This window comes from Anabrus simplex, chromosome 1, assembly GCF_040414725.1.
Source record: "Anabrus simplex isolate iqAnaSimp1 chromosome 1, ASM4041472v1, whole genome shotgun sequence".
Lineage (NCBI taxonomy): Eukaryota > Metazoa > Arthropoda > Insecta > Orthoptera > Tettigoniidae > Anabrus > Anabrus simplex.
In genome coordinates, this window is record NC_090265.1 from 1,758,694,288 (window position 1) to 1,758,708,509 (window position 14,222).

The following is a 14,222-nucleotide window of genomic DNA, read 5'->3' on the forward strand; positions in this document are numbered from 1 at the left end:
GAGTACAGCTCCCATCACGTTATTTTCAAAGTAAAAAAGGGGGGGGGGGAATATTCAGTCAAAATGAGAACCGAATACTTGAAATTTAAATCTAGCTTTATAAACACACATTTCTTAAGATATTGTTGGAATATTGAACGCTTAGTGGACTACTGTAACGTTCGTTCTGAGGAACGTACTTAATATGTCCATGAGATTAAGTTACGGTGTCTGGGTCGAGAGGTGAGCCAGACTCTTACATTTTAAAGCCATTTCTACCTCAGAACACGCACTGCAGGGCTTCGGCTTACCACTAACAAATCAAAGAACAATTTGTGATGCTGTAAATCAACTCATACTTCTACAGTCTGGTCCTGTTCCACACATAATGAGATATTTTCGATCATATATATATAGGATGAATAATAATATTTCAATAATTAATAGTGCATTGTAAGATGGAGGGGAAATAAAGCAGAACATCATTGGAGTAACTTCCAAATGTCCAATTACAAGGTGTTTGGACAGAAATAATTATAAATATCTCCAAATACTGAGTGTGACTGGATAGAATTTGATGATATCATTGCAGAATAAATTACAACCTGTGTCTGAAAAGTTCGGTGAATGGTCTCATGAAATAAAGACAAAGTTACACACAAAACTCCTTTACTGGTCTTCAAAGTAATGTCTGTTAGCTACAACACAGTTTCGATATCGAATGTAAAGCTGCTGGAAGCTGGCAGCAAACGCTTCTTTTGGAATCTCCCGGAGAACCCTTGTCACGCGTTGTTGGATACCCATTACACTGTCGAACCGGTGATATTTCAGGGCTAAACTAAGACGGGGAACAAAGAAAATCATTCGGTACCAAATTCGGAAAATACGGAGGGTGTGGAAGAACAGTCACCTGTCGTTCAGCGAGAAACTGAATCACGCGGATCGCGGTGTGTGGACGAGCATGGTCGTGGAGGAGCTTCCACTGTCCACTCCGGTACAGTTCAGGCCGAACCCGGCTAATTCGTTGCAGTAGCCGTTTCAAAACTTCCTCATAGAATTCCGCGTTGACAGATGTACCCTGGAGTACAAATTCATGAGGAATGACACAATTGCTGTCGAAAAAGGCGATCAGCATTGTCTTAATCTTTGACTTTGTGCGCGGACTTTTCTTGGGAGGCGGAGAAGACGCTGAACACCACACCATTGACTCTCTCTTGGTCTCCGGATCATAGTGGTAGCACCACGACTCGTCTCCTGTAATGATGGTTTTCAACACCTCCGGAGTTTGGTCACAAACGTCCATGAAATCTCCCGATTTTTCCATTCGAGTTTGCTTCTGCTCGTCTGTCAGGTTGTGCGGTACAAACCGGGCACAAATCTTCCGCCTTTTCAAATGTCCGTGAACAATTGTCCTTACACCGCCCTTGCCTACACCCACTTCATCTGCTATCATTCGTAAGGACAGTCGCCAATCATTCGCAACCAGCTGTCGCACTTGTTCGATGTTGTCTGAAGATGTGCTTGTGGTTGGTTGACCCGAACGCGCCTCGTCCTCAACACTTTCCTTTCCATCTCGAAAGCGTTTAAACCAGTCAAGAACGCACTTTTTGCTCACTGCTTGAGCATCATAAAGTTGCACTAACATTGCGTGTGTTCCCGTTGCCATTTTGCCTAGGTGGAAGCAAAACTTTATGTTAACGCGTTGCTCCGTTTTGCACTCCATTGTGCAATGACACGTGTCCCCACGCTGATTCCGTGCGATGTGTTACAGCGTTCAACTCCGTTTAAAACTGTGTTGAGTTGACCGATAGGGGACACTTGGTGTCATATCCCGCAATGCGCATGCACGAGGGCATCGTCCAAACTAGCACGGTGTACAACCTAGGCAGCCATTTACCGAACTTTCCAGACACAGGTTATGTGTCATTTTTTGTTTAATAGTGTGTTTTTACAGGCAGGTTATAGCGTAATAATATTATAGAATTTATTTTACATTTAAATTAATAATTATTAGTCTTAGCCTCGCTAATTTACGAATTCATGTTTAACTCTATTTTACACTTCGATATATTCACCCACATAAAAATACATTTCGGTTAACTTCCGAGTTCTATTTAGTAACAACCAGTTGCTGAACGCATGAGTATTAGAGTTTCGACTCATCAAGGCTTTACTGGACTTTACTTATTGATGACCTGGCCAACTCATCAAAAGTCAGATGACCAGAAGCATGCGGCTCAATGAACTAAATTAAGGACTGAGCTCCCACTAGGATTTCTGATGAAGATATCTCAGAGCACACCATATTTTGTAAATTGGTAAACTCATTGTTTCCTCTACCGAAGGTCCTAAATCTCGCAAAACCTCATTCATCGAAAAGGAGGGAAAGGGTAAAAGCAGGGCTCAAAAGGTATTGGGAACGAAAGCGAGCATCCAAAAATCCACAGTTCGAAGCCTTCAAGCCAGCAACACAGTGTTGAAAACATCCTAGGGATATGAGCTACGAATTTTAGGTAAGTAAAATATAATAATATATTTTTAATTATTCCCAAAAATTACAATCATTTTCTTAATCATCGTTATCCGGTCAATTACATCAGCAGTTTGCCTTTTTCTACCACTGAGAGCGCTAATGTGAGCCAATGCATTGTTTCACCTAAGCACCACTACGGGCGTTAATGTGAGTCAATGCGGAGCTTCACTTAAGCACTTATAAATAAATTCGGTGTAGACAGTTTTCAAAAAATCAAAAATCCTGAGGGTATAACTCAAGGAACACATTACAGAAAGAATTATGCAAACAAATTAATTTGGCTAGGATTTGAACTTAAAAACTAATAAAATCCGGTGGTTTTATGCTGTTTTTCCGGAACTGCATTTAGGCCGGAAGTGATTTTCGAAATTTATTTTTTTGTTTCATAGAGCCATCCAAGACCCACAATTCGAAACCTTTCCGTGCCCTTTAACCCTTCAACGTTTGGCACAATTGAGAAAAATGCTTAATTTTACGTTTTTCGTAGTATATTGATCCTCTACTTTACCTCGCAAGAAATGTATTCAGCATTCAAAGAACTCGTCATAAACAGTCCCTAGTGGGCTTAAATCACTAATAATAGCCTGGCCAATACTGGTAACTTTGTACAGCTACCCCACAAACGTTTGTTGTAAACAGCTCTTTGTGACTTGGTCACGAGGTGCGGTATAGCGCCAGCACCTGCACAGCGCGGGAAACCACGTAATCTAACTAACGTGTTGTTACACACGTCATGGCGACCGCGATTATGACCAGAATATCTAACTAGAGTTGATAATACGTAACCAGGTAACACGGCTTTATGTTGTAACAAAGGGTTAGAGTCAACTATTTTAACGAGGATAAATTAAACCACAGACAGAGCTCAACATGTAAAGATTCCTTTCACTATAACATGTACATAATGCAATTAATCAGAATAGGTAATCCATGTGTGATTGATATGGGAGGTGTCAAAGAGCAACGTTGTTCATCAAAGTTCTGCTGTACAATAATTATGTGACAATCATTTCTCCGTTTACTATTTTCGAAGTAGTGACATTGTATCACACAAAACTGTCACCGCTTTGTGTAATATAATATACAAGATACTAAGAGTACAGCTAACTTCAATAACTTAAAAAATACTGCTAAGCATTCAGTTGAAATTTACTATCCGGATATATATATATATATTGCGCCGTTCCCGGCTCCCTGAGGAGACGCATAAGATCCAGGCTAGCTTAATTACGATCCTTCCGACTAACATAATTCTATCATTTGGGCTATGAGTTCCGGATAAGAGAAGGACATACCATATGGAGCCAAAGAAAACTTAAATTACACATAGAAACAACTCTCATACGTTGCTTATTATATTTCTTACGCTACCAAGCTGTTGCAGCATTCATCCACTTAAATCTAAGTCTCTACGCTACGAAACACATTGAAAGAACTGTTTAAATTTTTACATATCTTGTTTATTATATAATTGTTTCAATCCAAAGGTCGAATGGTTAAGCTATCCTCCCTCAAGACATTCTGATAGAGCAAACTGCATGATCATCTGACTACTTCGTCCATTTCTAGCGAACATGGCCTTAACTTCTTAAGTCTACCTATTTCTTTTACTCGAATACATAATTAATTATTTTCTTTCCTCTTCTAGCTTCTCCATATCACCCTTTCATTCAGCACTTCCACATTTCTGGGGTAAGAAGAAATCGATGAAATGTCAGTATCGGGTAAAAATATATGCAAGCGATGTTCATTGAGAATCTGCCGGTAATTGACACGTCCGGCACCCACTATGCATTATAAAGGAAACGTTGCTTGATTTAGTCATCTTTTACAATAGATCTATTGAAATCTATTGCACTAAGTGCTTAGATCTTGATTGCCCAAAAATCAAGGACAGAATGTAATATACGGCAAATTATTGAGGTCCGTATAACCAATTATTCAGCTGAACATTATTATCATCCAGCTCGTAATTAACAACTTAATAATCATGAGTCCAAAATGTCAAATTCACCATCTTAGACCCTCAAAGAAATGATCAAATTGAAATAAAGTGTAAAATTAATAGATTGAAACGATTAAGTTTGGATAATTAAAACTTGTGAAATAGTTTAGAACATATTTGAGTAATTAAAACTTGTATGAGTAATTAAAACATATTTGGATAATTAAAACTTATTTGGGTAACTAAAATATATTGGGTAACTAAAACTTATTTGGGTGCACCCTAGCAAAGAAAAATATTTACAACATGAGTACTTACAAGCTAGAGTGTAGACTGAGGGTGGTTTCAAGATATACAGTACGCATTTTAGGCCTAAAACCATATCTCATGAATTGGAATTCTCCTCTATTGCCTATGAAGTTTTTGAGCTGATTACTAGCTCTCCCTCGGAGCTCAGATTAATCTGCTGATATATAGTTATTCCTATTTCTCGCAACATATCAATAGATATCTATTAATATCAACCTGGGAGGATAGTTCCCTAATATTTTTACAGGTAACTGGTTTATAATTCTGAATATTCATGCTCCATATTTATCTTCTTCTTCTGCGTGAATATTGATAAGTCCTCTTTTAAATTAATGTAATATTTATAAATGGTTCAATAATTACCAGTAAGTTCCACATACCATTCTAAGATCTGAATCTACTCATCATGTTAAGGTGAACATACGTGCGACATTATATATTCTAACGATTACTCTACTAGTTTCATCTGAAATATACTAGCTAATGTGGTCTGCATTGTGTGAAGACTTGACCTTCAAATATAATTCCTACATTTTCATTCAGTCATCAGTGATAGGATGTTGCCTAAGAAGTTACTACATTTCCTTTCGCCTGAGAATAGATTAGAATTAGAAAACATCTGTGACACAGTACATGTGTTTAGTTCATCCTCCTAACTGAGATTTCGTTGACACTACCAAGTGTGCACGCTAACCAACAGGTGTCACTCCGATCTTACTTGAACTTTTTATGCTTGCTCATAAGAGAAATAGTACATGAAATTGCTACATATTCATCTTCCTTCTAGTAAAACTCAACATGAAAACCATTAAGTCCACTACTACGTCACCGTGCTCACATTCGCGAAGAATCAATAACTACCACTATTCTAAATTATCAATCTCATATCAACTTCTCTTAAAATAGTCATTATTATACTTTCAAACATATATTCCGTCTCCTTTACTAAATATGTGTCCACTTCCTTCAATCGTGGCCCTTATTATTTTAATCACGGTTCGTGGACATATTTCACGATATTATGACCTTCACTCCGTCATAACCTTCAATTATCGTAAACACATTTGTCTATTTAGCAAGCATATCCTACTGCTGGTTCCTAACTTGACATTCATTGGTCATAACCAATGTACACACGTACCTAAACCTCTCTTTGACATAACATACAATTCACTGTCACCTTAACGAACTCAGTATTTCACACCACATGGATCACATCTCGAACGTAGGCTTTCATCACTGATTGACTACCTATCTATGGATTTGTCATTCATATCTGAAGATTACCTATCCACCTTTGCTCTAATTCAATACACCACTTTCGTCGCTTCATTACTTCGCACGGAACCAATTAACAAGTCATATTACACTTACATATGAATATAAAGCATTACTACACTAATTTAAAAGTAAGACTTATCTGAATTCAGCAGCTCCAGACGTTGGCATATGTCCAGCTGACAGGACATACGGATACACCTCCTTTTATTTCCCTAGGTGAATGGGAAATAATGGCATGATTCTCCTCTGGGCTTAGTCATCTCGGCAGGCAACGTCATCCGACGGCACCCATTTGGGCAGTATGGCCTATCATCTTCTTAGAACTTCTTGCTCATCTCTGGACTAGTTGGAATAGAATAGCAAACAAGATCAATTAGCATTTGCATCATGAACAGCTGTGATAATCTGTCTAATGCGAAAGATTGTTTCTTTTGAAAGAGCTGATCTACTCGTCAAATATTCTTCTTGGGGTAGTATATTTCTATGATTTGAAACAAACAGATTTTCTTTCTTCTATCTATCCCGGAGTTATTACAGGATTCCCACTTCTGTAACTGTTTAACTTTGGTGATATCGAGTAATACGTCAGCAGAGACTGCCGTGACGTAAGCTTGTCGTAGTTTATTCTCATCTTTCCACGTATCTTGAAGTTCGCGGAACGAAATTACTAATCTTCTGCTTAATTTGCGACGTGGCTTCTAAAAGGTCTGTTCTTTGTTCCCGCTGAGCTGATCTCTCGTCGATACCCTCTTTAAACTCTGACGTAGTTGCTTTCGTCTTCAACTCGGATTTTTAAGTAGCAATTCAAACTCGTTTTCTAATTTTTTTTAATAATTGTTAGTAACAATCTTCACATTCGTTCTTTTTCACTGCCTTCTGGATCTAAATTCCTTTCTCTAGCGCCTGAGGTGATTACTTTTACTTTCGCTTGCGGTGTGGTCAGACATTTTGACGTTAATTATTCTAAGATACCTGGGCTCCATCTTTGTCCTTCTTACGGACGGAACTTCTTATAACAGTGAAATGGCACAATATATATATTCTGTTGGCCTCTGTGGTGTAATGGTTAGTGGGATTAGATGCCACGCCGAAGGCCCGAGTTCGATTCTCGGCTCTGCTAAATTTGGGAAGTGGTACGAGGACTGGAACGGGGTCCACTCAGCCTCGGGATGTCAACAGAGGAGAGGGAGTTCGATTCCCACCTCAGCCGTCCTCGAGGCAACTCCTGTGGATGGGAGTGGTAGAATAGCGCCCACGATATCCCCTGCCTCTACTTATTTGTGTTAGTCTTCAATCCTATCTGACCCTCCTTGGTCAACCCCGACGGTATTTGGTTTTGAGGCCTAGAGTCTTCCATTTTCACGCCATTATTGGCCCTTGTCTCTCTTTGGCCGATACCTTCATTGTCCGAAGTGTCGGATCCCTTTTTTTCTTATTAGCGTTATGCAGAGGACGGTTGCGTAGCTGTACTTCCTCTTAAAACAATAATCACCACCACCACCGTCCTCGAAGTGATTCTCCGTGATTTCTCATGTCTTCTACAGGTTAATGCTGGGGGGTTGGAACACTTGCACGGAGTGACATTTGCACGGAGTGACACTTGCACGGAGACCTCCACGCGTCTAACAGTACATGGTGAGTCAGAAGTAGGATAGTGACTTGCACGGAGTGACACTTGCATGGAGCTTCGAATTTCATATAGGCCTACTCCGGTATTCCTAGACACGTACTGTACTTGTCATAGAGCTGGCTTACCTCCTCGGTATAAATTATTGAAAACATACTCTCTCTTTTCCTCGTTCTTCTTCTCTTTTTTGCTACACATTTCCCCACTTCATTTGCCGCTATATCCGGATTTTAAACATGACTTCCGTCTAGTAAAACTACATTACTTTTCCTTGCCATTCTTTCTTTACAGCCGGTCTGAGTGGCTCTTACGGTTAAGGCGCTGGCGTCGGTAGACTTACCGGCACTTAAAAAACTCCCGTGGGACAAAATTTCAGCACCCTGGCGTTTCCGAAAACCGCAGAAGTAGTTAGTGGGACGCAAACCATTTTTATTATTTATCTACAGCTTTTCTCATGCCTGTGCGGTCGCGGGTGAGAACTGTGTTGCACATGTGGATTTGGCCCTGTTTTACGACCGGATGCCCTTCTTGACGCCAACCCTATATTAAGGGATGTAATCCCTATTGCCTGTTGTGGTGTTTGGTGGTGTAGTGTGTTGTGTGAATATGAAGAGGAAAGTATTGGGACAAACACAAACACCCAGATCCCGGACCAGAAAAATTAATCAGAGGCGATTAAAATCCCCGACCATGCCGGGAATCAAACCCGGGGCACTCTGAACCGAAGGCATCAACGCTGATCATTCAGCCGACGAGTCGGACAATTATTATTATTATTATTATTATTATTATTATTATTATTATTATTATTATTATTATTATTTCTTAATCCGTTTGCCCTCCAGGGTTGGATTTTTCCCTCAGACAGCGAGGGATCCCACCTCTACCGCTCAACGGAAGTATCCTGAAGCGTGATACTTTGGGTCAGGGTGGTACGATTGGGAAGGAGGACCAGTACCTCCCAAGGTGGCCTCATCTGCTATGCTGAACAGGGGTATTGCATGGGGATGGGAAGATTGGAAGGGATAGACAAGGAAGAGGGAAGGAAGCGGTCGTGGCCTTAAGTTAAGTACTATCCCGGCATCTGCCTGGCGGAGAAATCGGGGCCTCCGTGCAAGTGTCACTGTTTGACATACCCATGCTTAGGAATTTCTCGGAATGTTTGGCGTTCCGTGCAAATGTAAACACATTCCATCTCCGAGCAAGTGTCTCTCCGTGCAAGTGTCACAACTTCCATGTTGGAATGGTACGTGACGTAAGGCCAGGGCCGCTTCTTCCCCTTTTCTTATTTCCTTTCATGTCTCTTTCTGATTTGTGCGCTGATAACTCTTATTTATGTCAAAATGCACAATAAGGCGAAAATCTCCAAATATTTCAGAATTATGAATAAAAAATTGTGCAGTAAACTGATTAAATAAAAACACGAATTAATTTTATTCCGTCAGATAATTTGATGCCTAAGAATTTTCTTATGACATGATGTGAGAAAATTAATGGTGGTGGTGGTTGTGGCGGGGGAGAGAAAACCCTTTTTGTTTAAAAAAAATCAACATTCAGATATTTTAGCTCAACACTTATAAATGTGTTACGCTTATAAAATGTGTGACACGCTCCCAGGTCACTGCCCTTCAGGCGGTAGATATGGGATCCCTTGCTGTGTCCGACGGAACAGCCAACCCTGGACTGTAAACCGATTGAATAAATTAAATAAAACAGGAATAAATTAACTTCATTCTACTGTGACAAAAGTAGTTATTTAATAAATGTTATGTGAGGATAAGAGAAAATTAATGGGAGGAAGAAAAACACCTTTTACTTGCTTAAAAATACCAACATTCAAGTATTTTTGCTCAACACCTACAAACGCCAATGATTCATAATTACCTCATATTCATTATCATTTATGAGCTACTATTCCTGTTTTCAGAATTGTTGCCATTAATTGGCTTTGCATTAAAGGTATTGGCATTTACTTAATACTCTTTTGCTGAAGTAATTTAAAGAATAGCATCAAAACCTCTAATAAATTAGTTCAGAAAATGTTCTTTTCTTGTTTCCTTTCATGTTTGTTTCTAATTTATGTCCAAATGGACAATCGGGCGAAAATCTCCAAATATTTAGGAATTCTAATTTTAAAATTTCGTAAAATGAAAGGTATGAAATATCTGTAACAAACATATGACAACGTGGGAGATTGCAAGATATATATGGGCATTTACAAACATTTCCCTTGATGTATGAGAATATTTACATGTTTTCACTCAATTAAAATAGAAAATTATACCCTATAAAGAAAATCAGTTTTATCGAGCGAAGTGGCCTCACGAGTTAACGCTCTAGGACTATTGATCCATGCTATGCATTCGGGAAGAGAGTGGGTTCGAGATCCACCGTCACTTGTTCTGAATTTCGTCGCTGCCGGGACAAAACGTCCTATGTGAAATATTTTGGCTTCGAACTTTGGCCGGTAAGGTTCTGTCAGCTAAAGTGCAATATTGTGTGAATACTGTCAAGGCATTCTCGCTCTTCATAATGCATGTGCTGCGGGACAGTATACCTCCAAAAATATTATCACATAAGAGATTTCGTTCCGGCAACGACGACTTTCTTTTCCATGGTTTACCATTGTCATTTCCCGGCGAGTACCGGAGCGGTTCCTATTTGTAGTCCATAGCAGTTTCCTTTCTCCTCCGCACCCTATTTCATCCATTAATTCATTTCATCTTCATTAGCTCCTTAACTGAGCTTGGCATGAGGAAGTGCATACGGCAGTATAAGAATGCTGTAAACTGTCAACCACATCATCGTCGACCCCTTATCAGGAAATTGAACCAAGGGGTAGACATAGGAGTGCCGAGCTGAGTGGGTCAGACGGTTGAGGCGCTGGCCTTCTGACCCCAACTTGGCAGGTTCGATCCTGGCTCAGTCCGGTGGTATTTGAAGGTGCTCAAATACAACAGCCTCGTGTCGATAGATTTACTGGCACGTATAAGAAATCCTGCGGGACAAAATTCCGGCACCTCGGCGTCTCTGGAAACCGAAATTGAAGTCAGTGGGACGTGAAGCCAATAACATTATTATTAAGACATATGAGGAAAAGCATATTGAAAATACTATTCTACGTAACGTACAGGTGTACGTTCCCCTCCTCATTAAATGCATTAGTCGCATGTTATCTGGGAGATACATGGTAGTGATTATTTGCTGTAAGTTGAGATTACTTAAGGGTAGAAGCCAATCTCCCCTCCCAGCCTCCTGTCTTAGAAGTAGTGACATACAGTAGTGTTGTAACCTTTATGCAATACAAATGCCAGCTTTTATCTCACAGATACGACGCGAGTAAATTTCTTTCACGTTTATCTCTAATGCGTTTGATTTGCTGTGTATTACCTCATTTTTTGTGCTAATGCTTGCACCTCAAGACCATTTGGAATTGAAAGTGAAGATTAAGGTCATTTATAAAACTGTATTGTGTTCAGTGAGTTGCTTGACTAATCAGTAACTTTACGACCTGAGGATCCTGAACACTGTGAAAAGGACAATCAGATAATGAGTTTAATTCATTCAATTATGTCAAGATCATTTCTCAGTATTTCAAGAGAAATGTTGTAAGTAAACCTTGAAGTGCATTTCATGTTTGTTTCTATCTGCCACCAATTATATAGGGGTTGTGTAGTTGGACTGAATTTCTGTGTCATTCAGATACTATGCTACTTTTAGGACGCGCCTAAAGCAGTGTAAACGAACTGAGTTGTATAAATGAATCTCATTTTCGTATAAACTAACGTTCGTACCTGTAGAGCTTTTCCATCTCTGGAATGTCCGACTCGTTGGCTGAACGGTCAGCGTACTGGTCTTCGGTTCAGAGGGTCCCGGGTTCGATTCCTGGCCGGGTCGGGTTTTTAACCTTAATTGGTTAATTCCAATGGCACGGGGGTTGGGTGTATGTGTTGTCTTCATCATCATTTCATCCTCATCGCGGCGTGCAGTTCACCTACGGGTGTCAAATAGAAAGACCTGCACCTGGCGAGCCGAACCTGTCCTGGGATATCCCAGCACTAAAAGCCATACGACGTTTCATTACCTCTGGAATTAAATAATCCTGTTAAGGGTCGTCTACACCGAAACCACACTCTAATAGGTGTCTTAGCCGTGCCTTTCATGTATTCCTTATTACAACATCTAAATACCCTCACAATCTTTTATAGAGAGATATCTAACCCTCATTTACAACCTCGTCGATGTGATTACCCCAAAGAATATCGTATCTGCTTATAGCAGGCCACATGATGTATATTCACGCCATCAAAACAGTAATTTAAACTGAGGAGTCTATTCCTCTCGGTGTAATTTTCTATCTGACCTTTTAGCCCTTTTATCAGCATAGTATTGTCTGCTATCCATATCAGAACGTAGTACAGGTCTCTTCGGAATTGCTCACAATCCTGCCACTTACTTATCATAATTAATAGCGCTAATTCAACAGCAGTACGTAGACAATACCAGAAGAAAACGAGTCTTTGTAAATATGGATCCGCAAACGAGCACTTTGCAAGATAATTTAGAATTTATGATTACCAGCCACCATTGATTTTATTGTGTCTATATGTCATCCTAGTTAAGAAAAGGTACCAATACACCATTAAGAAAAGTTACTAGATACTTTGGTAGAAGTTGAGTTGTTTTAAATGAAAAAGAAGACACGTCTTACTTAGTATGTTACAGTTAAATGTTACAATTACTATACAGTGTAGTTAGTCGTAGTTAATGGAAGTGTTCCAAGTGTCGTCTTTGCACCACATGAGCGAGGTTAGCGGTACTAGGTGATCGCCTTATTTGGCCGTACATTTTACCAAACAAACCCAATGGACGGAATTACCGTTGGTGCGGCATCATCTTTCAGGATTGCCTGCACCCGAGCACAAGGATGACACTTTGAAGATTCCACTTTACTCTCTCCAGCCCAAATTTATTTGAAACATAAAACAGAAAATTCTTAAAAATCCCCTTCAGATACTTATGAATAATGTTTCTGCGTAAAATTCCAAACAATTTTTGCAAAAAGAAAGCAAATAGAACGGTGATTCCAAGTGGAATGTGAAAGAGTTACTTCGAAAATTCACAGAAAATAAGGAAGTTAATGATTCCAATTGGAATCATAGGCCTACGGGTAAGAACACTGTACAGTCAATGTAAAATGTAACTGTAGCATACTAAGTAACACTGATTTCTTGTTCATAAAAACTACACATATATTAAAGTACTTAATACATTTTCTTTAATATTGATAACATTTCTTAATTAGGGTGATGTTTACATCCAATCAAGTCAGTGGTAGATGGTAACCACAAATTCTGCATTATCTCATTAATGGCTAGCTTGTGGACCCATGTTTAATAAGATACTTTTACTTCTAGTATCGTGTAATTACATCTGTTTCAGTTTGCACTATTCATTAAGTTATATACCCTTTATAAGGAAGTGTAAATGTCCAACAATACTACCTTGCGAATTGCCCTCCTAATCATTACATTAATCATTCACCTACTCTCAAATTTAGTGCTTTGGTTTCCTACATATTTCTCTGACACTGTGCATAAATCTGTTAACATGTAAGCTAGTGCACTCTCCAGATAGTACTGAACTTATGTACCGACTTTCAAGGAATTCTGTCAAGCCGTTTTCCCGTCATATTGAGGCAAATATCCGGACTGCCAGACAAAAACCGAACTTAACATATTTCCGACTTTTGTAAACCTAGTCCGAAATAAATACGAAAAATGAGACCAAAATGTGAAAAACCAGACTAGGTTTTCTGTCTAACGATCGCTTATAGAACACTGCATCGTAGTATTGACGGATGAAAACTGTCTCTGTTTAATATAAGTGGAGTGTCTGCCACATGCCATCGAGATCAAGGATTCGATTCTGTCCGATGTAGTTGATTTCTGTAGGGCAAGCGAACATCTTAGCTTTCCATTTCTTTTCGTTCTTTCTTCTTCTTCTTTTATTTTTTGCATTATGAGACATAGGTACATTTTATACAGAAATTCCAAATGCTAGCAATTGCATTCAAAGAATTTCGTTACCAGTATTCACAAAAAAGCGAAATATTGTTTGCAATCAATGCAACACACTCTTAGTAGCCAGATTTATTTTGACGGTGCTGCCAATGTATGGAATGAAATTTTTCCTACAGTTTTGTAAAAATGAATGTCTTCTAGGTAACTTGGTTTTGAAAATATAGAGGTTTCAGTAGAAGTATGGAAAGAATAGTTTTAAAATCTATATTAAATAAAACAATAGATTTATTTGCATTTTCTCAAAATTTGAAAGAATAACATTTGCCAGTCGGCCATGTCTCGGTGTTATGATAGAGGAACATCATTATTGGAAGCAGCAGGTTACCAACGTCTCCAGGAAAGTATTTGCGACACTTAACTCACTTAGAAACATATTTTATTGAGTATTAAAATTACGCCTCATTTGCACTCTGGTATTAATAATAATAATAATAATAATAATAATAATAATAATAATCGTATGGC

The 14,222-nt window shown here is 39.0% G+C and overlaps 1 pseudogene; it reads left to right on the forward strand.

Annotated features, from left to right (window-relative positions):
* The first annotated feature begins 1,815 nt into the window (after nt 1-1,815).
* The window catches only part of LOC137498915 (piggyBac transposable element-derived protein 3-like), a 91,932-nt pseudogene continuing 79,525 nt past the window's right edge, over nt 1,816-14,222 (forward strand).